Here is a 24,417-nt window from a genome sequence, read left to right on the forward strand (position 1 = left end):
AGGTCGTAAGGAGATAAGTAGATGGGATGTACATATGAAGACTGATTATTGTTGGAACCTTAAGGGAGATTGTTCATCGATTGAAGACTCCAGAAAAAGGTAAATAAAACTTTTGCCTTATGTTTACCATTTGTTAAAAGAACTTTACTATTTGTATGAATGCAATTTATATTGCAAAATTTAAAAATAGATTTTGTATGAATAAAACTGTTTGTTATGAATAGTATATTTAGTAAGTGCTTCTTTTGTTCATAAATATATTCTGTACGACTTTTGAGACACGAATTCGTTCAACCTGAGAGTTGTGACGTACTCTATGTGAAAATCATATAAAATGCTTTATAGGGAAGACTAATGAATATTAAGGTACCAAATATGGCATGCAATTATTTCTAGAATAGTACGTAATTAGTGATTGAAGTTTTCAGAATATTAGTCAGACATTTAATCAAAAAGTTATCGCCACGAATTTCAAATATGTAGTCATACAGAAAAACCAATTTTCACGCAACTTTAAAATTTAGAGATTCGGTTTTCTAGTGATACCAATTTTATTTTCCTACAATCTGTTCTTTGCAATCTGTTTTTCCTACAATCTGTTCTTTCAAAACAAATTCTTAACGTTATATTCAGATGCTCTCATGCTATCTGTGAATAGCATGAGAGTTTAAAAATCATGAGTTGACATACGTGTTTTCTAAATATTTTCTAAGATAGATCAGTGAATCTATAGTTACCAAATTCGGGAGATAATTATTTTTTAACAGCAGGAGTTCACCTGGAAAGCTCTTGTCAAAATTTTAATTAGATGTTTAATTAAGGTGAATCGCAATTTTAAAGTTTTTCCTACATAATTTTGTAGTATGGTATTGCTAAAAGAAAAAAAAAATCCTATCTGCACTCTTTTAAAATTACGATGTTCACAAGAGTGAAAGCTGCTATGTTTCAGAAAAGCGTTTCGAATCTTATTTTTCTAAAATAGTGTTTTCCTTTCTATCACGGCGTGCAATGAAATAATATTGTGATAAGTCAACATAAATATTTTTATAGCCCTCCAGCAGCTTTCCAAAAATTAGTATTAGATTTTTAATTTCTAATTAACTAACGCTTTAACAAATTTCAAAACGATGTTAAATGAAAAATTAAATTATGTAAAATTTTAATTTCGCACACATTACAACATCTGATATCATTAAACCATACGATGGCAAGACAAAGCAAACCTAGATCATTATCCTGCTATGATGTTTTTGGTTTAAAGTTTCGAATCTCTTTCCCCCCCTCCCTTTTTTCCCCTCCCTAAGTAGTAAGCATGACTTTTTATCGCTGTCATTATATCATATCATCAGAATTGATGACAAATGTTGCTTCTCATTTGACACGTAAACTGACGATACACTGAATCGCATGAAATACTGAAAATGTACAAGCCAACATTTCGGTAAAACTCGGGCATGGGTACCTGAATCAAGTAGGCTATGCGTCTTCTAGACTAAATTTAAACCTCATCCCTTGTCAATAAATGAAACCAATTAACATAAGCATACCAACATTGTTAAATATAAACAAATTTGATAGAATTTATCTGTGAAAAATCGCAGTTCACAGAAAGGAATACAATTCTAAAGAATATTCCTTATTTGAATTTTAAGCATTATAATTTATAGAATACGTAATAATACATTAACAGTTGGAAACCCCAGAGAGGCACTTCAGATATGAGGAAGATAAGTTTCCAGTAAGATCGTTGGTTCTCCCCTCCCTTGTGGATACAGAAATGGATTGTGGAGTTGATTATCCTCTACCTATGACGGGACGTGCCTCCTACGGGAGAGGTTGTACCTTGGCCTTTCACGGCCTTTAGAGCTCATTCATAGCTCCCGCCTATGCTGTCGCAGCTCTCCGATTATTGAAAATTTCCTTGTACCTCCATACGGGTTCTGGTGGTCACTTATGATTAGCAATTGGAAACATTATTTCTCGTATTTAGTAATCAATATATTGTTTTTTAACCAATCATTTTAAATATTTTTTTCATTACAACATTTTTTAAAGAAGTCTTTATTTGTGTGAGAGTTACAGAATTTTTAATTTACCCGAGTTAAAGAAATTTCTGAATATTTCTTTTAACAGGGTCTTGCACAGAATTTGCCATCGATTTTAAATTAACTTCCCGATGAGCTAAAGATTTGAAATTTTAAGCACAGTTCAGAAACGGATGACAATGTAATATTTTTATTTTGGTCTTTTTGTTGTATGGTCTTTTCTGTTGTTGGTCTTTGGTTTGTCTGTTCGGTATAAATTTTGCAATCGAATATAAAATAATCTAACAGTCTGAAACTTCTTGAAGATCTAGAGGTTTTAAATTTTAAACGCAGCTCAGAATTGAAAAATATTGCAATATTAATTCGCTTCCTTGACTGTTTGGTATAAATTTTGTCAAGGGGTGTAGCTCATGTGGAAATTAATTTGAAATCGATTAAAAAATTTCTATCACACAAAAATAGAAAGCGGAAACTAATGATTTACATAAAGATTGTTTTAACACGACACGTTTTTAAAATGTATAAAAAAGATAGTCCCGTACAGATTTACAATATCGCACAGATTATCCTAAAAAATTGTGATTTATGAATCTTTTTAAAATTCACTACAATGCAATCATATTTTAATCCGTTTTAAAAATGTGGGAAAGTTGGAAAATTTATCGGAATAATTATTTAAAATCAAACTCCTCAAATGTGTAAAATTGAATGTTGAATGTAATGTCCTCTCATACTTTTGCGCCACTGATTACGAACTGTTAGCAAAAAACGAATCGTTCGTTTTCTGCTTTAAACGCACTCTTTCTTGTGCTGAAGAATCCGTTCACTTCTCGAACAACCCGAAAGAACTGTGAAATATGCATAAGCTGGAAAGTAAACAGCATTCATTCGATTCTCCCCGAACAAATTTTTCAGCGCCTGTTTATAAATTTTTTTTCCGGATGGATATAGGCTGATATATTTATTTCATCAGGCACTCAGTCCGTGACGTCACCTTCTCCCGTTTCCATGACAACATAAGTGAGCGCGTGTTCCGCGGCGACTCAACGAGAGCTCAGAACCGAAAAAGATGCCTCGTCCGGCGGTTATCATGTGCCTGTTCAGGAATTGCGCCCAGGTGTCAGTTTATGTGGGGGAAGACGGTGCGACTTGCGAGACTTTTCCTTAGACATTCCCTTCTCTCTCGCCAAGGAATCTTTTGACATTGAAAGGTAGGAACGGATTCTTATAAGTATGCTTTGTTAGTTTGATTACGATTCTTACATTTATCCGAATGAAGCTACCTTATGTTTATTTTCTTTGTGCAAAGAAATACTTTCTTCATAATATAATCCAGTTCCATAATCGTTCACGAATTCGAATGGACACATTTCCTTGTTCAATACCTTTCTATCAATTCCTGAATTATGTATCTGCAAATGAATGCAATAATTCAAAAACTAAAAGCTCGAAATTTGGTATGCGGTCTGTATCCTTTTATCAAATTTTGGGAGAAATCTGTCACAAGAAATGCGGCCTGTCTGTCAGTGGTGTGACTAAAGTGGGGCAAGCAGGGCAAGTGGCCTCGCGCCAACACCAGGGGGCGCAAAATGGTGGAATAAATTAATCTCATGAAAGAAAAAATGACCCCTTTTTTAGTCTTATTTTCCAAAATTAAAACAAAAGTTCTAAAAACAAAAAATAATTTTTTAATATCTTTATGTGTTTAATTATCTTAAAATTTCCGAAATTCGAATCGTTATGAAGGTCCGTCAACGGTTAAAAGGCAGTTTTTGATCAAAATTCACAATTTTTTTTATTGTTTTATTTTAAAACCCATTTATTTTGAATTCCAAATCTGTTTGCTTAATACGATAAATACAAACCAAGATAAACCATTATAGTTGAAAACGAAAACGGAAGTTGAATGATTTTCCAATATTTAATGAAAAGGACACATCTCTGAATTATAATTTACTTTATAACATGTTCTATCAGCAAGCCAAGCGTATTAGAATTTTTTACGTCGGAAGAATTGACAATTACATGTGAATTGAACATTACAAAGTATTTTTAGTACAAGACAAATGAAAACTTTAAATAAATTTTTTGAAAAACATGGATTTCGTCAAAAATTTCATACGCAAAACATGATATCTTAAAAACTTATTAATATATTACCTTGAATTTTTGCATATATGTTAACTTATGTGTTCCAAAAGCAATGAACTAGGGATATAACTTTCAACCGAGTAGTTTTTGTTTTAAGAGCTGCCAAATGTCATTTTCAACAACGAATTTTATGAAATTTTCCAATATAGAAATACTTGATTAGCGATAACTTTTTTGAAAACGCACATATTTCGTAGATTCTCATTCATTCCCTTCACCATAGCTGTAAGTATGTTGTGTATAAAAATAATTGGAATATGTGCAATAGGATATTCTGCAGAGTGTTTGCTTTTTGTTGCAATTTTCACTATTTTTTACCCAAATTGACACATTTTACAAAATCTCAACTGGCACAGAATTTTTGATCAATATTTTTTATTATTTGAAATCACATCATTGATCCGGAAAATGAACTGAAATTTCTCATTAGAGGAATTTTTTAAAAATTTGTCTGCGTAGATAGACATAGCTTAAGTTCCGTGAATTCATTTCGTTTCTGACTTCCATAACCAAATCATGAACATTTGAAAATAATTTTTTGATTAATAAGTAAATAGAGATGTATTGTCAAAATATAAATGAACTATGGAAGTAGCATTCAATAAAATAAGAATGATTTAAAATTAGGCTTAGTGTAAATAAGCTCATAACATCCTATTTTTATTCATCGAATATTTCTATCAACTAGCAAAATAGCAATTAGTGTTTTAAAATATCTGATAGGTTGTTTAGATTTGCTATAAATTAAGCTGAGTCATAAGTAAGGAAATAAATTTCATTAATAATGAAAGTGCCCAGATGCAGTAAATTATAAGTAGTAAGAACTTTGTTAAGGTGGAAAAAGTAAGGAATGGATGGGATAACAAATCGTTAATTTTGTAATTTTGATAATTTTTGAGACGGGAATAAACTATTTCACTGTAAATTTGCCCCGCAGATGAACCATGAATAAAAAATATGAAAAAATATGAACGATGAAAGGGTTTTGGTCTGTAACATCTGTATAAAAATTAATTATACGCTGAAATTGCAGCTCTGTTTTATGTACTGGTTTAGTTTGAGAAATTCATACTTTCAATAATTGAATAATTAATCCAACAACATCTCACTGAACATTACAGAGAATTTTGTTTTATAAAAACTCAAAATATTTTTACATAAAACTTAGTACTTGATTCTTAATTTTATTTTTCAAAAAAAAAAAAAAAGTAAAATTTTAATTTTACTCTCTTTATTTAATTTATAATTAATACCCTTGAATTTTTAAACAATTAATTTGAGATCGGATTTTAACTTATTTAGCACTAAAGCAAAGATTTTAAAGACGATTCTTTTCTCTTTTTCTATTCCAATGATATACGTTTGATTATATATTTTCAATGATAATGGCTTCGATTGCTGAATTATTTTCTTAAAATTAATTCAATGAAAAAACGTTTATGAATTTTAGAAGTATATAGTCTTTAATAAGAGCATATTTGAAAGGTTACTGCGAAACTTTTCCCTAATAAAATTCTCAACTCAATATTAAAATAAAATAATTCAAAATAGTCTGCTTAAATTTTATATTACTAACAGCTGACTCTGATGTGGTAATAATAAAAAAATAACGTTCCTTATTTTTGAACCGGATTTCTTTTCTTCAGCTTTTAAACATGACACCATTTTAAAAAGGAAATTCTGATTTCTCTTGTGTTTTGTTAAAAGAATTCAGTTTCTGAGATTAAAAGATACATTTATGTTTGTGAAACTCATTCATTAATGTGTCATGATATAAAACTTTTAATAAATGACCTTTTCCATTGTAAGCTAATATAAATTTGAGTCTATTGCAGACATACTTATAAACATGAATTGTATATATAAATTTAAAATCACTGTTCGTTCAAGCATTAAGTTAATTGCATTCATTTTGCAATGAATCAGTCTAATTTAAATTTCAACAATGAAAACTTTAGTTTCAAATAACACTAAAAATAATTTTTAATTTGTTAAAATTGGACGAAAATTGCACAACTGTATATATCATTAAAAACTGATTTTTTAAAAAATTATTAAGACGATATATTTTTGCGTAATAATATTTTCAGAAATTTTTACTAAAACAAGTGACATTTCGCTAAATTTTTGATTCATTGAAGTTTCAAAAATTCGCTTTGACGTGCAAGTTCTCGCCATTCAAAACATATTTGAGTCAAATAAGTTTGGTAAAATTGTCGAATTGTTTTGCATGTATTGCGTCAACGGATCAGAGGCATTTCAATCTGTGCTTGTAGTGTTAGTGACTGCTCCATATAGCTACACAGTGGATTAAAATAACTGCATAATGTACATTACAGAAAACTCTTTCACTGAACAGCCATCATACAGATGTATCATCAAAATGATTTTTAAAAATTTTATACCGTTTTTAAGACATTGTAACGGAATTTTGTTAAACTTTCTCAGGAAATGCTTGATGTATAAATTCTTTAAAACACTTAAAAACGGGCATTGATGAGAAATTCAAACACTTATTTCGGAGAAAATGTTGTTGATATTCTTGGATGTCCCCTCTGTGACAATCGCATATGATGTACCATTCGATTCACCCAGTCATGACGTTTGAAAACATAATTTCAAAAGTTTTTGCACATTTTATTTAGATTCTTCTTGTTAGTCATTGCCTTTGTTACTACTATATTATTTAATTCTTCAATATAGTTTAATTAATGTTTTGAACAATTCAGATGTACTGATCGGCTGCTAAGCTTTATTATTGAATTTTTTTTATTTAATTATTTGGGATTAATTTTAATTCCGCCTCCCCTTAGTAAGTGTTTTTCGGGTAGAGTGGCGAATTTTTAAAAAAGGAGGGTGGAGCACTGCTTTGATATTTTATCTGAGCACCATTTCATACAGGCACGGATCTGCTGTCTGCTCGCCTTTAGCGCAAGAATGATGCTGAATTCAAGAGACTATCAGATTATGCATAAGTCGATATTTAGAAAAATGTGTTTTTTCTCTCTCTCTCTCTCTTTTTATCTCAAAATCGGTCGAGCTCCAAAACTTTGTTTGCCAGTTAGAAAAATTAAAAATAAAAGTTTAAAAGAATTATATATAATATGGTGTGATCAGTGGGTCTATTCATTGATAATTTTTTTTAATAGTAATAATTTTGTCAGAATATTCAAGAAATTGTTCTAAGATTATTTATAAATACGAGAAAATTATAGTAATCCCGAATATTTTTCTAATGTTGGGCGTTATGCCCATTTCAATGAAAATGAACTCGTTTGTTTCTAAATGAATTTCTAGAACCTTTGTTGAGGATTCCTCTCATTAAACACTGATTCGTCACTTTAATACATTCTCATCTGGGTTTTTTTTTTTTTTTTTTTTTTTTTTTATCTTCGGTCATCACGTTACAACTTTGTACAACTTTGACTTGACGATAATAAATAAACATCCAATTTAGAAGATTTTAAAAAATATTATGCTAAATTGCATTTTAATACTTCGTTTAGACGAATGATTTTTTAAACTATACATTTTATAAATAATTAAACTTAATTAAAGTTAATACATGCGTCATAACGCAAATGCATTTTCGATATGTTTACTACCTCCGGAAAAGACAAAGAAACGGTCGCTCAGTCTGAGATATCAAAAAAATGATCAATAAACTTATAAAATCAAGAAAAGTAATTTTTAAGTCAATAAATTCACCATTTCATATCTCAACAATTTTTGTAGATAGGAAGATGTAATTTTATATGCTTATAGATTAGTGTAAGAAAAACAGTTTACGCTTTGACATTTTTCGCTATGAGAGACATATAAGAATTTGATTTTTGTAAGTTTTTATCATCAAATTTTACAAAAATGAAAGAGTTTTAATACATTTGTAACCTTATTTGATGAAATTTTGTAAGTATACGTCTCATTGCAATAGTTAAGGAAACAAGCGCTAATTCTATCTTTCTTAGACATCCTGCATATAAACACACACACACATATATGTGAAAATCGTAAATCAATAGTAAAATTTGGAAATAAAATGTTAAAAAAAAAAAGATTGAAACAATGATCAATTTCTTAATCACTCATTAGGAGATGGAATTAATATGAATCACAAAAGGAATTATAACATTTTCTTCAAACTATATCGTACACATTATCCACTGTCTGCACTTCAAACTTTATAGTAGAGTTATGGGGGAAAATGGTAAAAGTGATACAAATTTAAGATGAAAAATAAATAAATAATACAAAAGAAAGGGCTATATATATATACCAAGATTAACAAAAAAGAATAACTAAATTACTATGATGTATTTTAATGTATATATATTGCGTTTTATTCAATTTGTGATTAGTCGATAGCCAGTCACCTGACCTATGACATCTGAGGTTTGTCTTAGCAGTATTGTTTAAAATATTCAATGAAAATTATTTTTACGTCCTAGTAAGTATTTATATTGCACTTGACGGTGAAATGGTGAAAAAAACAAGGGAAAAAAATTCAACGATTCTTTTTGTTTCGGACTTTCCGAAATTCCAAACAAACATTTTGAGAATTGTATGTAAATGCAATAAATCAAACAAGCTTTGAGTTTGAAGGAAGAAATTTACCGTAAAGACATTTGACGAAATGAGAGCCGAATACATCGATATACACTGTTAATTGGCCAATCTTTCAAATTTATTCTGATGCACTTCTGAATTAAACTTTAAAAAATGAAATCTACTATCGTAAATTTCAAGTTATGTGAGAACATTATTATTTTTTAAAGTTATTATTTATCTTAATTAATTTAAGTCATTAACCAGTTTAAACCGGTTTGAAATAATCACGAGATTTCTTTATCGGTCACTATCCCTCTCTCTTCAACGATTTAGAAAGAGAATTCGACACTTATTCTGGTTATAAAACCATATGCTAAATTCTATCCATTTAACTCAACGGTGCCAAATCTAAGAGTATGTGAATGCCCCCCCCCCAAAAAAAAAACTTTGGAAAGCTGGTTTATCTCGAAAACACAGCATGACAAAAGCATTTGGACGCTATGTAAAACTAGGCTTTCTATTGTTGTTGTTTTTGACACTTGTCATAGACAAACCTGCTGACAAAAGTAACGATTTTAAGCGGAGTATTAGTGTCTCTTGTTTCAGCAGCGCCATCTAAGGCCAAGAGTACTCATGCGTCTTAACCTTTATACGGGGAGGGGCTTATTCATGCATTTTATTCACTCATCCACTGATCGTAATTTAGGCCCGAATCAGAGAACGATCACTTCTGATCCATTACCTCCAGTGGTATTGTCTTGACTTGGAGGACTTTGGGGCTACGGCATATTTATATATGTGCACTAATCACCATATGCACGGAGAGTCATCGAACTCAGAATCCAAGGGATGTGAATTAAACGCCATAATGTTCATCACCTGGAGCAACTAATCACAATCTTTTTCTTTCCATGTGTGGTACTAGAGAAAAAAAAAGGCAATATGCACTTAATACGTAAATAGATAAAATATTGTTACAACAAAGGTTTTTTCTTTCTTCTGTTCTGCTTCTACAAAAGTTATTTATATGGATATCACCACCTAATATGTTCATGTGACGTATTTCAGAAACATGAATACGTAAGGTGTTCATGTGACAATAAATTCGCAGTTTTTCGGGATCAAAAATATTTTTTTGTCTAATTTCAGCTTTGCAATGCATTTATATTAAAAATGGAGTGTGAGACATACAACCCATGCAAGCATTTTTTTCCCCTGTAGAAATATTTTTTATTTGTTTTATGTTGCAAGCCCTCTCTAAATCTTTTCACATGCTGGATTATTTGTGATTAAAATTTGAAGTTCGGCATGTGTGTTTTTGTTTCGTGCAGTTTTACAATGTTTAGAAGGGCGCGTGCACACTTGCACGCCGGACAGTTTGCGAATTATGCGTGAAGAAATCATTTTATCGGGAAACTTGACATCAACCATGGGAACAAAGGGAAAACAACTTAAACCATCGATCATCCTTTATCAGCCACTAATAGAGAAAGGAAAAGAAGGGGAAGAGGGTCTTGAGAAACACTTCGCTTGTAGATTTGACCTTCATTAGAGGAGAGAGAACGAACTAAAGCAAATTTGTCCAAACTCGATAAGCACTGCAGTGTCACTGAGCGCCAAAAAATACCTTCTACCCCAAGGAATCGCCTTTTGCGAACCATTCGACTCCCTAAAGCTGCTAATACACTGGTGAAATTAACGAGAGCCGTCAAGGAATATCAAAGAGCATAGTCAAGGTCATACGATATGACCTTGAGTGTAAAGGCGGAGGACACCAATATTAGGTTTGACAATTAAATGTATGAAACTATGCTCTTTATAATTTTTTTAATGCCTCTTAGGAGATTTTCCATTGTTTCTTTTTTCTTTTTTTTTGCCCCTATGTTTTTGGAGGGGCAAAAACTTTCGTCTTTGTTTTGCAGATCTTGCTGTCACATCTAAAATCAAATTACTTGCTTATTTAGCAAAAGATGTTAGAGGAACATTCTGTGCATATTTCAATATAGTACTGCTGCTGCTGAATGGCAGAAATATGTGTACCTGTATCACTAAATATGATAATACAATTTCATTTATATAATCAGAATGTATCATAGTTGAGAATAAATGTTCATTTTCTGTGGGTTTTAGTATAACGAACTTAATACTGCGGATTGTTACAGTAAAATGTCATTTAGGAAATATTGAAAACTATATGAATTAAACTTCAATTGCAGGAAGTTAAATACATACTTAATGCTAACACTCATTGAAATACCAAAATGCATTTTTGAAAATATATATTATTTTCAATATTATATTTACGTGTGTGTACAAAATAGAATGAGATTAAATATTTTCTAATCAGGTTGTAATCTTAGTTATAATATGGACAAGAATATCAACTGCATTAAATCATTTTAATAATCGAAAAATATTGACCCAGAAACCTCTAAAAGCTATTTTACTTGTTAGATTTGATTTACTTTTAGAAAATGCTACAAAATTTAATAAGCGCTTTCCTGACAGCAGGCCTCTATACGGGATGGAGCGTACGCGAAAGGAATCATCCCACAGGATAGGGACTTTGTTTCGCTAAGCCTAACTTTGAAATAAAAAAAATCACAAAAAAATAAAAGTTAAATCCTAACGCCGTCATTTTTCCCCATCTTTATAGATTGTTAGTTCATTTATAATACGAGCGCATTTCCTTTCTTCTGACAAATCTCATTTTTTTCCTATAATAAACCGTAACTAAGGTCTTCCGTAATAAAGAGAAGCAAGTGAAATGCATCCTAAAGTTACGCAAAATACAACAGAACTGATTGTAAAACCCGAAAAGATTACAGTAATAACAGAAAAAAAAAAAAAGAATTCGGAGGGATACGAGAAACACGAATGATTCTATCATGAGAAAAGTTACCCAACCCAGCTCTGTTTATTTACAATACTCTTACCCCCACCTACTGTTCGTCAACGGATTCTGAGACGACCACATTTCGACGACTCCATCTTATTAAGAGGTGAGACGCGGAACGATGAGTGCATTTCCGGTATTCCTTTTGACCTTGGATTTCTTCTATTAGATACTAGTAAATGTAAACGTCTCCCCCTTTCACCTCTATTTTGACGAATTAAACCTATCCTAACGCATGCGCAAAAGCGCGGAGGGTTTTACAATCCATTGCTGAACAGTATTACCCCCCCTTCCCCTGCATGAGTAAAATACCAAAGTCAGGTTGAATATGATCAAACTGAAGGTCAGAATACTAAAACTGCGTTTATTTCAAAAGTAATGGACACAGGGAGCCCTCTAGGGACGATTAAAAATTGTTCCAGTTTAAAATGCACATATGTATCATCGTCCCATGAGTTCGATTTATAGAAATGCATGGACGGTCCGTCCGGCTGTGAGAGACGTTCGTTGGTGATGCATCTATGACACGCCCGTCGCGAAAGGATTAAACATTGCGAGAAGTAATTCGGAAATAAAAAATAAAGCATCTATAATACTTTCCCCCAATATAAATGGAAAGTCTGTATATATTAGTCTTTTCTTTGTAATTTTCCATAAATAAAAATTCACTAATTCTTTGTCACAGAAGCCTCCAGCATATTTCGGTATATTTGTGAGCAAAGTCTGTTCTGAAGTTTTCATTTCTTCGGCGCGCAAGTTACTGAAGAATTTTCTCTTCCATTTATACAGATTCAACGTTCTATCTACGGTCACGATTAATTTTTTATGATGCCCCGACAGCGCTCGCGATTCTTGGAATCTTCTCCTCGAAAGATTTTCCGCTTCTTCGAATCGCCCCGGGCAGCCCTTTAAGTTACAAATTGAATTACGGTTCCTTTCATGGAATTTTAAAAGTGCATTCGTTTAGAAATAGTAGGGAAAAAAGAAAACTTTTTAGAAGAGAAAGTTTATCAGAAAAGATGATTTTGTTTTTAAAGAAAAGAATGACTTCATCTCCGTCTGTTTCGGAAGATTCTGATGTCTTAAAAGAATTTAGATTTAAAATTACATATTCGAAAAAACAAAGCCTTATTTTTTAATTACATTTTAAATAATAGTAATAAGTATGAAGTTAAATAAACTTTTATGAAAAAATATTCTGCCATTTTTTCTTTATTTGTTTAATGTTTAATTGCTGAATTTTTGCGAGTTTTTATCTAACCACCATAAGTAATGAAAGTGAGTGCGTTTTTATGCTGTACCGCAAACCACTGAACATAGGGCTATTAAATTAGGAAAGTATGCACTGCATTAAGGACTTTTTTTCGTTTAAAATGAATAATCAGTAATATTTCGTCTTTGTTTCGAAAATATTTTTTAACAAAAACAATTTTTACAACCTTTCAAAATTTAAAAAGGTACCTTTTTATTGATATCAGTGCAATTATTGTTCTATCTTTTTCATAATTAAAAATTGTTTTAATGCATTTAAGCTTCAAGAATTCTTTCAATTATAGTAATGAAATTAAAATCAAATCCAATGTCTCTTAAAACTTTTGAACCATATACTTCCTTCTATTAAAACAGCAATAAATTTATCTTCAGTTTTTATAAAGTGCATAAAAACAGAATAATCCTTTCAATAACTCGAGTTTTGTTTCAAAGATATTATGTCTCTAATTTTAAGAAATCTGTAATAAAATTCATAAATGTAGTATTTAACTTTTCCTTCTTTTGCTGTAGGAAAAATGGAGCTAATTTTCGCTTGCTTTGATCAGTTATTTTCCCCTGTTATTTAAAATAAAATTTGAGTTTCATATTTTCTTTGCTATTAAAAGAAAAACTCTTTTCATTTATTAGCAATGACTGTTTTTTTGATTAATATAATCGATTCTGAATAAGATAGTATCCTGAGTGAAACAAGACGAGATGTCGTGAGCTGCGACATCTGAGATGAATTTTTAGTTTTTGGTGTACTTCTCTAATTCAGTTCAGGAATTGTAGTTATTCAGAAAATATAAATTTTAAACCGATTGGACTTCGTAATTTTTTTAAAAGTTATTTTCATCTTTCTCTTGTTTCTTTAAAATATAGCGCTCGTAGAAGATTGACTGCATTAAGTTCTGATTCGACATTTTTTTTTATCTTACTTTAATGATGGAATTGATAGCAAACAAAAACAACAATGAAAGCTTTGTACATTATTACGTTCCCTCAGGGGGCTTATTCAAAAGGACGAGACGCTTCCGGTACGGTGGTTGGTTCTTGCTACCTCGGTAAATACCGAAATGGTGTGGATGCAGGATGACGGGAATGGCTCTTACAGGAGGGGTGTACCATGGACATGATGACTTTTGGTCGGTTTAGTTTGGCGAAAATAATTTTTGATCTTGACCTTAGTTTTCGGTCATTCAGATTTTCCCGTATGCCTTCGGACGGGTTAGAGTAGCTATCTATGTTTGTACATTATGACAGCTATCTTTATTCTGCCTTCAATGATTTGCCATATATTTTATCGAATTCATGATAAAGTTAGTAGCAAATACTAAAATGTATTTTAATATATTTATTTTTTTTCAGCCATAGCAAAAGTTGTAAACAACTGGATAACAAACGACCCTCAATGAAAACGTATTATCTCGACATTCTCATTTCTGTATTCTATAGGACACTAAGTTCTGTAAAAAATTATTTGGAAAATCGTATTATTTGGCTATGTGGATCCAAGTAATATACAAACTCACAATTATATACGAGTATCGAATATTAAATTTCATTAATCTTGCTCATTGTATTTTTGAGTTATAGAATTCATAAATCCATGAAATAGAACTCTTAATAGCGGCTTCTTAGCAGTGGCGGATGACCTATTGCGCAGATTAAGCTAATGTGCCCAGCCTAGGTTACGAAAGGCTAAAACTTACCTCTATATTAAGGCCGGATTCGGTATATAAATTGATATCGATTTGTAAGTCTGGTAATGAAACCAAGCGCCAAATTTCATTTACCTAGTTCGATGTGATTTGAGTTATCGTTTTCGCAGGTCGATAAGCAAGTAAGCTGCATCTTGTGGAGGAAGCTTCGCTCAAGTCTCAGGAGTGATTTTTCGCCGATTACAATACTTGCATTTCGTATACAATCAGTAACAAATAAAAGCGTAGAAGAAAGTAAAAATGAAAGATAAAAAATGTAAATAAAAATGAATGATAACGGATTCAGTGAGTTAATTTAATCCCTTATTTACTTTTGTGTTTTTCAAAAATCCTTCTTCGTATTCATTCTATTTTGTTGAGATTCTTTTATGCATCCTTTTTGCTTTCGACAATTTTTCTGGGTCCTTGCACTAGTGCTGAGATGCATTTCAGATGGCAGAGATTTGTCCATTAAGGATGAGGAAAAGAAATCAGAAATCGGCTTAATGGGAAAGTTGGGAGAACATTGTATTTCTATTCCCTCACAGGTGTTACGAGTCAAATAAAGTTTTTTTTTCCCCGGCAATTCTAAAATTTGGTAAAAGTATATATTTTATTTTATTTGCTGAAAAAGTTTTTAGGAAATGTCGCATATGCTGTAAATTTTCAAGTTGGATTGTATGCAGTCTTGTTTTAATTGATTCTTTATTTATGTAATTATTCTTGCAATGCTTCTTGTTGTCTATTTTTTATGTAGGATTATAGTTATTTAAAACTGCACGTTTCTGCTCATATTCTTGATTTACCTTCTAGCAATGCTTTTTTATTTATGTGTTTGTCATTCCATACCTACTTTGTGTTTTCACCTTGTATTTGTGTCATTCACCTATTTTTCATTTTATATAATGGGATAGATATATGATTTTAGATATTGGTACATTGTTTGATATCGCTATATGTCTGTCTACTATACTACTATGGACTTTCCATCTTTTCGACATTGTGATATTTCTTTTGTGCTCGTGTGTGTTACTGTTTTCAATATGAACTTTTCAACTTATTCTCCTGAATCCAGAATGGGTTTGCAAACTATTTAATTTCAATATTTTATTTTCGTCAAATGAACTACAATGTATACCCTTATTTACCGCACCTATTCTGGCGATGACTGTAAGCTTTGTAATAAATAAATAATGGATTCTCTCCCCAGAGACCATAAGGTCTTACACCCTTTCGGGTAGGCGAGTCGTCGAATCAGCTTGGGGAATCGAGAATTTTAAAGTTACATTATCACAAATCAGAGTTTTACTAATAATCAATGTTTTAATTTTTAGTCATTTGCGTTGATTTATGCGATCCCTTCCTCTCCATGTATTATGAGAAATCATTCTTGCGATAGTGGTTGCTGATAATTGTATCTGATATTTTATCTGCTGCTAATGACTTTAAGAGATTTCAAAAATGCCGTTGGAATCTTTAGCTTTGATATTCACTAACCCATATGGATATGACTCGTTAATTGTAAATCATTTGTTCTGTGCGATTTGTTTTAATGGAAATGAACTCCTACTATACAAATGGCACTTTGAAAGGCATAAATATTTAAACGCAAGAATAAAAAGAAAAGAGTAAACAAACCTTTTTTTGGTAAAAATTTAAAATTTTTCCTCGGAATATTTTACATTCAGGAACGCTTTAATCATTGAATACTTCATTTGCATTGAAAACCAGCCGGGATATTCTACTTTCGGAATTTTCAAATATTTATGCTTTTTAATCTTTGAAAAAAGTCAGCATGTATTTTTTTTCCCCTAAAGCATTTTAATTCAAATTTTGATACAGTATTGACGAATCTAAATTTCATTTATTTGTTAATTGCGATTTAGAGTTATTCCCTAATGCATAAGCATGGCGGTATTGCAATATTCCATCTGTCATCAGTATGTGAACTTAATCATTTATTTATTTCATTTTGTATTTTATATTTATACCTAACAACGATCTGAATCAGTTTCCCATTAAACATTTTCGATCATCAAGTGTAAACACAAGGGAAAATTGGGGCATCCAAGATCCCTACCAACCGGAATTTTTTTTTTATTTGTTCATAAGTTGACCATAAGTGTTCCTCCTATTTTTTTTCCCAATCACATTTTTAAAGTAATGAAAATACGGATAATATGAATGATTCTTAGAAACGATATTTACACAATTGAATGAGAATTTATTTTTGTAGTAACTAAGTTTAATTGAAATGACTAGTAATCAAATTATTTTTTGAGCGTTTCATAATATATAATAGAATAGTCTAGTGACGTCTGTAACGTAAGGGAAATTTTAAAAATATCCCGTCCTTTTTATCTACGTCATTGGGAAGTGGGGATGCGAAAGAGAAACTCGAGCTTTTGTTTTGGCATCAATCCACTCGGAGGGGTTAAAAGTAAGAGAGTATGAATAAAAATGATGGAACTCTAAACTTGACACTTTATTTACATTATTTTATACTAGATTGCGCTAAAGGTCGATGAACTGAGGTCTACAAGTTTTGTAATTTTATATTTATGCTGATTCATTATATTCTCCCATAGAGTTATTACTTATAATTTCTATCAAGATTTTTAAACATTTTGTATTTGGTAATGCAATTTTTTTCTATTAATGTATCACTATTTATTTGACCCATTTTTAAATGATTACTTTTAATTTGAGTGCTGCTTGCAGTTTCAAAAAATCATATGGTCGAACTTCCGAATACCGCAATATTCTCTCGTATACAAGAAAGTTAAATTTTAACTTTGCTCAATCGTTTGTTAGTACGGCTTAAAAATGGTTGTCCTTGTCAATAATTTAAAAAAGGGTTAATTAAAGGAAAAGTGGAGCTCACATTTATGAGATGACATTATTGTTTCCTTCTGCCGCTAATGAAAAGCTTTCAACTCTCTGAGTGTCCATTTGAGATCTCGAAAAAATTCCGCTCTGCAGCAAATTAAAATTTTTATATCTTTCTGGGGCAAATGGATTCTTTTGCCGTAAATCACTCAATTAAACAAACAAAGTCTCTGCTCTCTTTCATTTACTCTGTGGGAAAGGAGAGAAGTGCGATGTCTCGCTTGACCTGACGGAATGTCACATCATTGGAAAATCCTCCTGGGCAAGTACATTGAATATTGTATTTTGATATGCAAGTACGATTAAGGATTCAGATGAAAAAATTAGTCACCATCCAAATGGTGTTAATTATTTTTTTTCTCGTTAAGGCCGAACCTAGGTATTTAGAAAAATTATGAAATGCTGAATGGTTGTGCCTATTACCTATTTTACCTTATTTTGCACCTAAACTAATTCATTATTATGCCATCAAGAATTCGATACAAACCATATTTTTTTTTTTGCCGTGTTTTAATGATTCAGACTATGTTAACACATTCATTTGTCACCCTTTCTCTCCGACACACGTGCACCATAGCTGCCTGTTCGGTCTCATAGAAAACATTTCTTTTACAATCCATTCCTCTGAGTCATTTGTGCAAGTAGAAGACAGTGAGAATGGCCTTTATATGGTGGCGTAATTATGGGAGGAGGTGCCTAAATGCAATTAACAGAGGCTGCAAAATTGGGGAATAAATTTTTTTTTTGTTTTTAAAAAAATGATTGTTTTCTAAGATCATATTCCAAATTTTCTTAAAAAAATAAAGCGGTTTCAACAAAGTTAGGAAAACCTAAAGGATACAATGTTTTTGTGCAATCTGAGAGCAACATCAAGTCGGATTTCTCTCGGGGAAATCAAAATAATAAATAGTATTAGGTTGCTATGATTTGATCATCGAAAGTCTTTTCTTGAAAAGGGAAGGTTCTCTTCAACGATTTGCTCATGGTATGATTGAAGATAAACTGTTACAGCCTTATTAGTCTTAATATTTGGCAATCAGCTTTCCCTAAATTTTTAGACAAATAATTTGCAAAGATATATATCATTCTTATTTCTTTCAATATAGAATGAAACACAGAGGAAGAATTAAAAGTACTTTCACAAAATCACCAAAGAAAAAAAAATCGTAAATAAATCGCCAGCAGTTTGGCGATTTTTTACGTTCCTCGGAAACGGAAATGTACCGAACTAAAGGCATTTTTTTTCTTCGAAGTAGTTTGAGAAAATTATCCAACAGCTTTAAATAATTTCACTTTATTACTTCACTATTTTTGCACTTTTAGTACGGAATAGTTATTTGCATGCATCAGTGTAATTTATATGATGAAGATAAGTAAATGACTGATATATTTGACTGATAAATTTTACTTGTATCGCAAATCGATAAAAGTAAAATTTATCAGTAAGCACTGACAACGAAATCAAAATTTATATAAACGAGTGTCCAAATAATTATCGATTTCCTGTCGAAATGCTATGCATTTTTTTCACACGAGTTCATTTGGATATTATCATCTATGAATTTTGACGCAAATAAATGCTCTTCAATTTGCCTCTACTATAAAATCAATAAAATGAATAAAGAAAGGTTGTCTAATTGGTAATTTTATTTGTTAAACTGAATTAATTATAACACAATTCATATTAAACTATTTGAACCATTGATTAAAATATTTCCATTCCAAGAAAATTTTTTTTCAGAAGATAATTACCCACATTAGTTGATATTTTTTCTTTCCCTTTTGTTCTTTTTTGCATGAAAAACTAACGTTAATTAGTTTTAATAGTTCAATATCTTTTGGATTTGTGGAAGAAAAAAAATAACTTTGTCCTTCAATTCTCGAGACTGTAACAATCAGAAAATAGTTTGACTAAACATAATATAAATTTAAAAATCTTTCTACAAAATTATTTAACGCGGCTGAAAGAATAATTAAAAAAAAGAATTCAATTTATTTGGTTTTATAAAGAATACTGCAAGCTATGTTACTAAAGTTCGAGTGATAAACGTAAAAAAGCCTTTTTTAATTGACAACAAAGAGAAATATATCCTATAAAATAATGAATCGAGAAAAAACCGTAATAAAAATATAACGGCTTTTCTTATTTAAAGTGTCAGTGGGAAGTAGTAATAATAAAACTGGGACACTAAAGTACGAGTATAAATAAATAACATGAAACAATTACATTTTTTTAAATTTTAATTTATTAAGATTTTCTATTAGACAATAAAAAAGACCAGCAATATTCTAAATGATCCTTAAGAGTTAAATTTTTCTCTTTTTTTTTCCTCTCTCTCTCTCTCTCTCTCTCTCTCTCTCTCACATAAAATCAACTTTTCCATTATATATGTCTCTCTAGCGTCTGGTACGTTCAATTGATCGAGATGAGATTTCAAATGGTTATTCAAAGGAATGAGCTCGGGATTCTATGAACGGCAACAAAATGACGTCCTCGATTAAGAATACTGGAACAGAAACTCGAAATTTTCGAATGACCCGACACAAAATGCTCGGGGTATACGAAAACTCTAAAGAGCGTTGGAACAGCACATTTATTACAAAAAACGGAAGCGTTATGCACATGCAAAAAACAACTCCGTGAAAGCCCCCCCCCCTCGCAAAAAAAACCATGATCGGGGAAGCACTGATATGATAGAGAACAACACTGCAATCGCAGAATGTCGTACGTCAGATTCAGCGTAGAAAAACCTATAGAAAATGGGATGGGAATTTTGGAAACATTGCATATTTACCGTCGGAACCATCGCCAAATACGAGAACTTATATACCCCGCAAACTCTACTTCATTTAGTAAAGAAATTCAAAGAAACTGGCTGCACCTGTGAAAGACCGTGTCCGTGTGATCAACTGTTCCTGAGGACGCTGTTATGAAACTCCGTCACACATAATGATTTCTAAAAGCATGCAAATTGCAAGAGATACAGCTCATGTATTGGATTTACCGAAAACAACGGTTCTAAAGCTACTGTTTCTATACTAGTAACAACGCATCTGTGCGTTGGACCCGATTGACTATCAACAATATATCGACTTTACAAATGATTTTCTGATTCTATATGATGGCGATAAAGACTGGCCTCTTCGCATGTTATGGACAGATGACGGATATTTCACCTCAACTCGTGAATTCTCACGCAATGTCATCAGTACCTTTATATGGTGCCAGAGTTACTTCGTGGTGCGGCTTAACAGTATTATCCTCCGCCCAGACTTCTTAGAGGATTCCACACCATCAGGAGTTCGTCACATTCGCTCTGTGGCAGCCTCTCACAGTATGGCCATGCTGCCGAATTACGTAATACCAGAAATACTGCAGCTCAATGCCCTGAATAGCATCGTTCGGAAGTAAGATGGCGCACATCCTCACATAATGACATCTATTCGGAGGGTTCTAGTACAGGATTTTGGCGATCACATCATGTCGTGCCATTTTCTATTCCCGTGGCTTCCGTGAGCCACAGGCCACATTCCTATGCTAGTCACGTAAATTAAGAAAATTTCGTTTGAATATCTAAAAACATTTTCCGAAAAGATATTTACTCCAATCAAAAATAATGAAAAGTGCAGTTTTCCAGAAAAGGCATTTAAGGACTTTAATGCAACATAAAAGATTTTTTCTCTTTAGAATGTTAATGAATGCTCCCCATTTCTTGATTTTAAACATATTTTTTTCTTTTAATTTTATTCATTATTTTTGTATTTTATTGTAATCAACAATCATTGCCGTCAGTTTGTCTAAATCCGCTCTTTTTAAATTCCCACATAGTTTTAAAATAGCAGTGGATGGATCATTATTTTTTAGCACTTGAGAACATGTTTATCATCTTTATTAATTAAATAATAGCACTCCAATATACATGCTCCTTTATACACTCATGTCCAAAATTAAGGTAACAAGAATGTTTTTCAAAGTAATTCTAAATGGCTACCAGTAAAATTTAAACAAATTATATTTTATATATTGTGAAGGACCGGTAACACGATATTAACCTTTGTTGTGGGAAAAAAATGTTGTGTAGCATTAGTTTTTGAGGACTACTGAAATTAGATCGTTTAGGCATCTGGGAGTTTTGCCTGAAATTTTGTGAATATTGCATTAAAACAAAAAAAAATTTAACGTGTTTCCAGTGTGAATGAGTTCTCATAATCGTTTAGCGATTACTTGAGATGGAGATCCGTTGGCAGGCTTGAAGCTGGGCGGTCTCAAGAGGAGATGGCTTGATGGTTACAAGTGGCACCAAAAGTGGTATCCAGGTTGTGTAATCAATTCCGAACAAGTGGTACTGTAACCAGGGAAGCCGACCAAAGCCATTACAGAGCAACGACGCCTGCACAGAATCACTATTTGGCATTAAGCGCACGACACATAGGCTGACAACGGCTCCTCAACTTGCTCGTGACCTTGATGCTACGTCTGGAATAAGAATTTCCAGTCAAACAGTATACAGACGTCTAGCAGAGAGGACCCTTTATGCCCAGCGACCAGTTGAGTGCGTTCCTTTGACTGCATCCAAAAGAAAAGACCGGTTGTTGTGGTGCCGAACACATTAGTCTTGGGCGCAGCAAGAATGGGGGCATGTTCTTTTCAGTAATGAGTCGATATTAATCCCACAGACTGACACTTGTCGAATATTCATCTTTAGAGAGCGAGGGGCTCGCTGTCATCCCTCCTACGTAAAAGATATCGGCAGATTTGGTGGCAGAGGAATCTGTGTCTGGGGTGGCATAATGTTGGGCAGTCGTACACCACTGCGCGTCTTCGATGCGGGTACTGTCAATGCACATCGCTATAGGGATGAGATTTTTGAAGCCTATGTTAAGTTGTTCCGGGGTACTTTTGGTCCAGACTTCATGTTTATAGACGATAACGCGAGCCCACACAGAGCCCAGATCGTTGATGATTTTCTTGAGGAAGAGGATATTCGACGTATGAACTGGCCGTCGAGGTCTCCGATCTCAATCCTATAGAATATGTTTGGGATGGTCTCGGAAGAGCCATTGCACAGCATTAGCCCCCTCCTAATACCCTCCAAGAGTGAAAAGCCTCACTTTTGGAAGATTGGGCTTTGTTGCCCCAAGCATTTAATGACAAACAGTATGACAGGTCGTTGTGGAGCCTGTATAGCAGTGCACGGTAGTCACACTCCATATTAGACAAAGCATTTAACTCGCGAAAAGCCTATCTCTGATTCATAATGTAACACTTTCTGATATACCCTGTTTCTTAATTCCCACTTAAAATCTTTTCCATGTTGTTATGTGTCTATGTTCTTTCTTCCATTGTAGTGTACCTCTGTGCCAAATTTCGTGGCAACACAGGGAATAGTTTTTTTTATTTTTCACAGATTTTATGTTTGTGACCTTAATTTTGGACATGAGTGTATTTTCTGTTAAACTAAAAGCTTCTTGAGGTTAAATAATCCATTATAGGTTCTTAAAATTTTTATTATTGTTCTTTGAGGCCACATAATCCTTCTTGAGCAAATTTTTGCTGCAAAATATAGAGTAAGTTAGTTTTTATTTGTTCTTATAGCTGAATGGTAAAGAACCTATAAAATTGTTCTTGGAAATTCTTTTTGTCATGTTACATTATTTACCCTGGATGCCTTTCCCAAGTATATGGAGTTTGATTGCAACAGCAACGAAGGAAGAAAAGCTGCTTTTTCAGTAAACTGCTTGTTTTCTTGTATTCCAGAATATTATTATTTTTTTTTTTTGTGGATAACAATCGGATAGGAAGTTTTCAACTTGTCTATAAGTTTGTTGTGGATTTTAACCTTTTGTTTATTTTTTCTCATTTAAATTTATATGAGAATACTCTGCTTCTTTGTCTATCATATTATATATTTTCATTTTAGTACTTTGGTTTTTCTTGCAAATATTTTTTTACTGTTATAAGAGCTTTAGAATCCTAATTTCCATAATATGTGCTGCATTGCAGTTCTCGCTCTGTCCATGATCTTTCAGAAACTCTGAATGTTTACAAGAATTACCGTATTTTCTACCAGATCTTTGTAGTTTGATGATCAAGTTTTTCCGATAATACTCATATCACACATTTTACTTCTTATTTTAAAATTTTCAAAGTATTAATGAAAAATGAGTAGGTTATAGCTAATGGCATATGGCTTCTCTACATTTCTTAACACAAATTTCAAAACCAGCTCCCAGAAGCACATGAATTAACAAAAAAGAATTAAATAAAGAAACCCAAATTTATATTTTTTTCTCTATATATTGCTTGAGAATAAAACAATGGTTGTTTAAATTAATTGTTTGCGATTTTTTAAATAATATGATTACTGAAAACAGAGTCACTGAGCATTTAAACCTTATGGCACTAAAGAATATTTTTCTTAATTTATGTAATATCTCAAGAATTTGTCAACAAAATTTTCTCAGATTCATCATCAGCAGATCGATTAATTAAGTGTTTTATTTTAAATGCACCATACGCTAAGAAAATAAACAGAATCGTTTAAAATAATCGGTCGAAAACTAGTTAAAAAACGATGCACTTAAAACTATAAGCATATACAAAAAATATATAACTAACATAAATACAATTTAATTACAAAAGCATACAATTAACCTAAAAAGAATTTAAATCAAGCCCGTTGAAAATAGTTGTCAACAATCAGAAAACAATGCGCATGCGTGAATTTTCAACGCCAGTTATAGTCACGCAAATGCGTGAATGCCAGTTGGGGTAGCGCTATGCAGATTAGAAATTTTTAATTTCTTTTTCCTTTAATTTTAATTCAAAAGTACTTCAGAATGAATCTAAAGGATCGATTAATTAACAATGCTTGATTTTAAATGCATCAAACATTAAGGAAATAAAAAGAATCTTTTGAAATAGTCGGTAGAAAAA

At 31.9% G+C, this 24,417-nt stretch overlaps 1 protein-coding gene across 1 annotated transcript in view; it reads left to right on the forward strand.

Annotated features, from left to right (window-relative positions):
* Window positions 1-21: 21 nt before the first annotated feature.
* LOC129989095 (uncharacterized) overlaps window positions 22-24,417 on the forward strand; it is a 442,343-nt gene continuing 417,947 nt past the window's right edge. Inside the window, exons 1-2 of the mRNA XM_056097420.1 lie at window positions 22-99; window positions 3,019-3,256. The gene's annotated coding sequence lies outside the window, so the exon portion shown is untranslated. The remainder of the gene's footprint in view (window positions 100-3,018; window positions 3,257-24,417) is intronic.

This window comes from Argiope bruennichi, chromosome 10 (genome assembly GCF_947563725.1).
Source record: "Argiope bruennichi chromosome 10, qqArgBrue1.1, whole genome shotgun sequence".
NCBI classification, from domain to species: domain Eukaryota; kingdom Metazoa; phylum Arthropoda; class Arachnida; order Araneae; family Araneidae; genus Argiope; species Argiope bruennichi.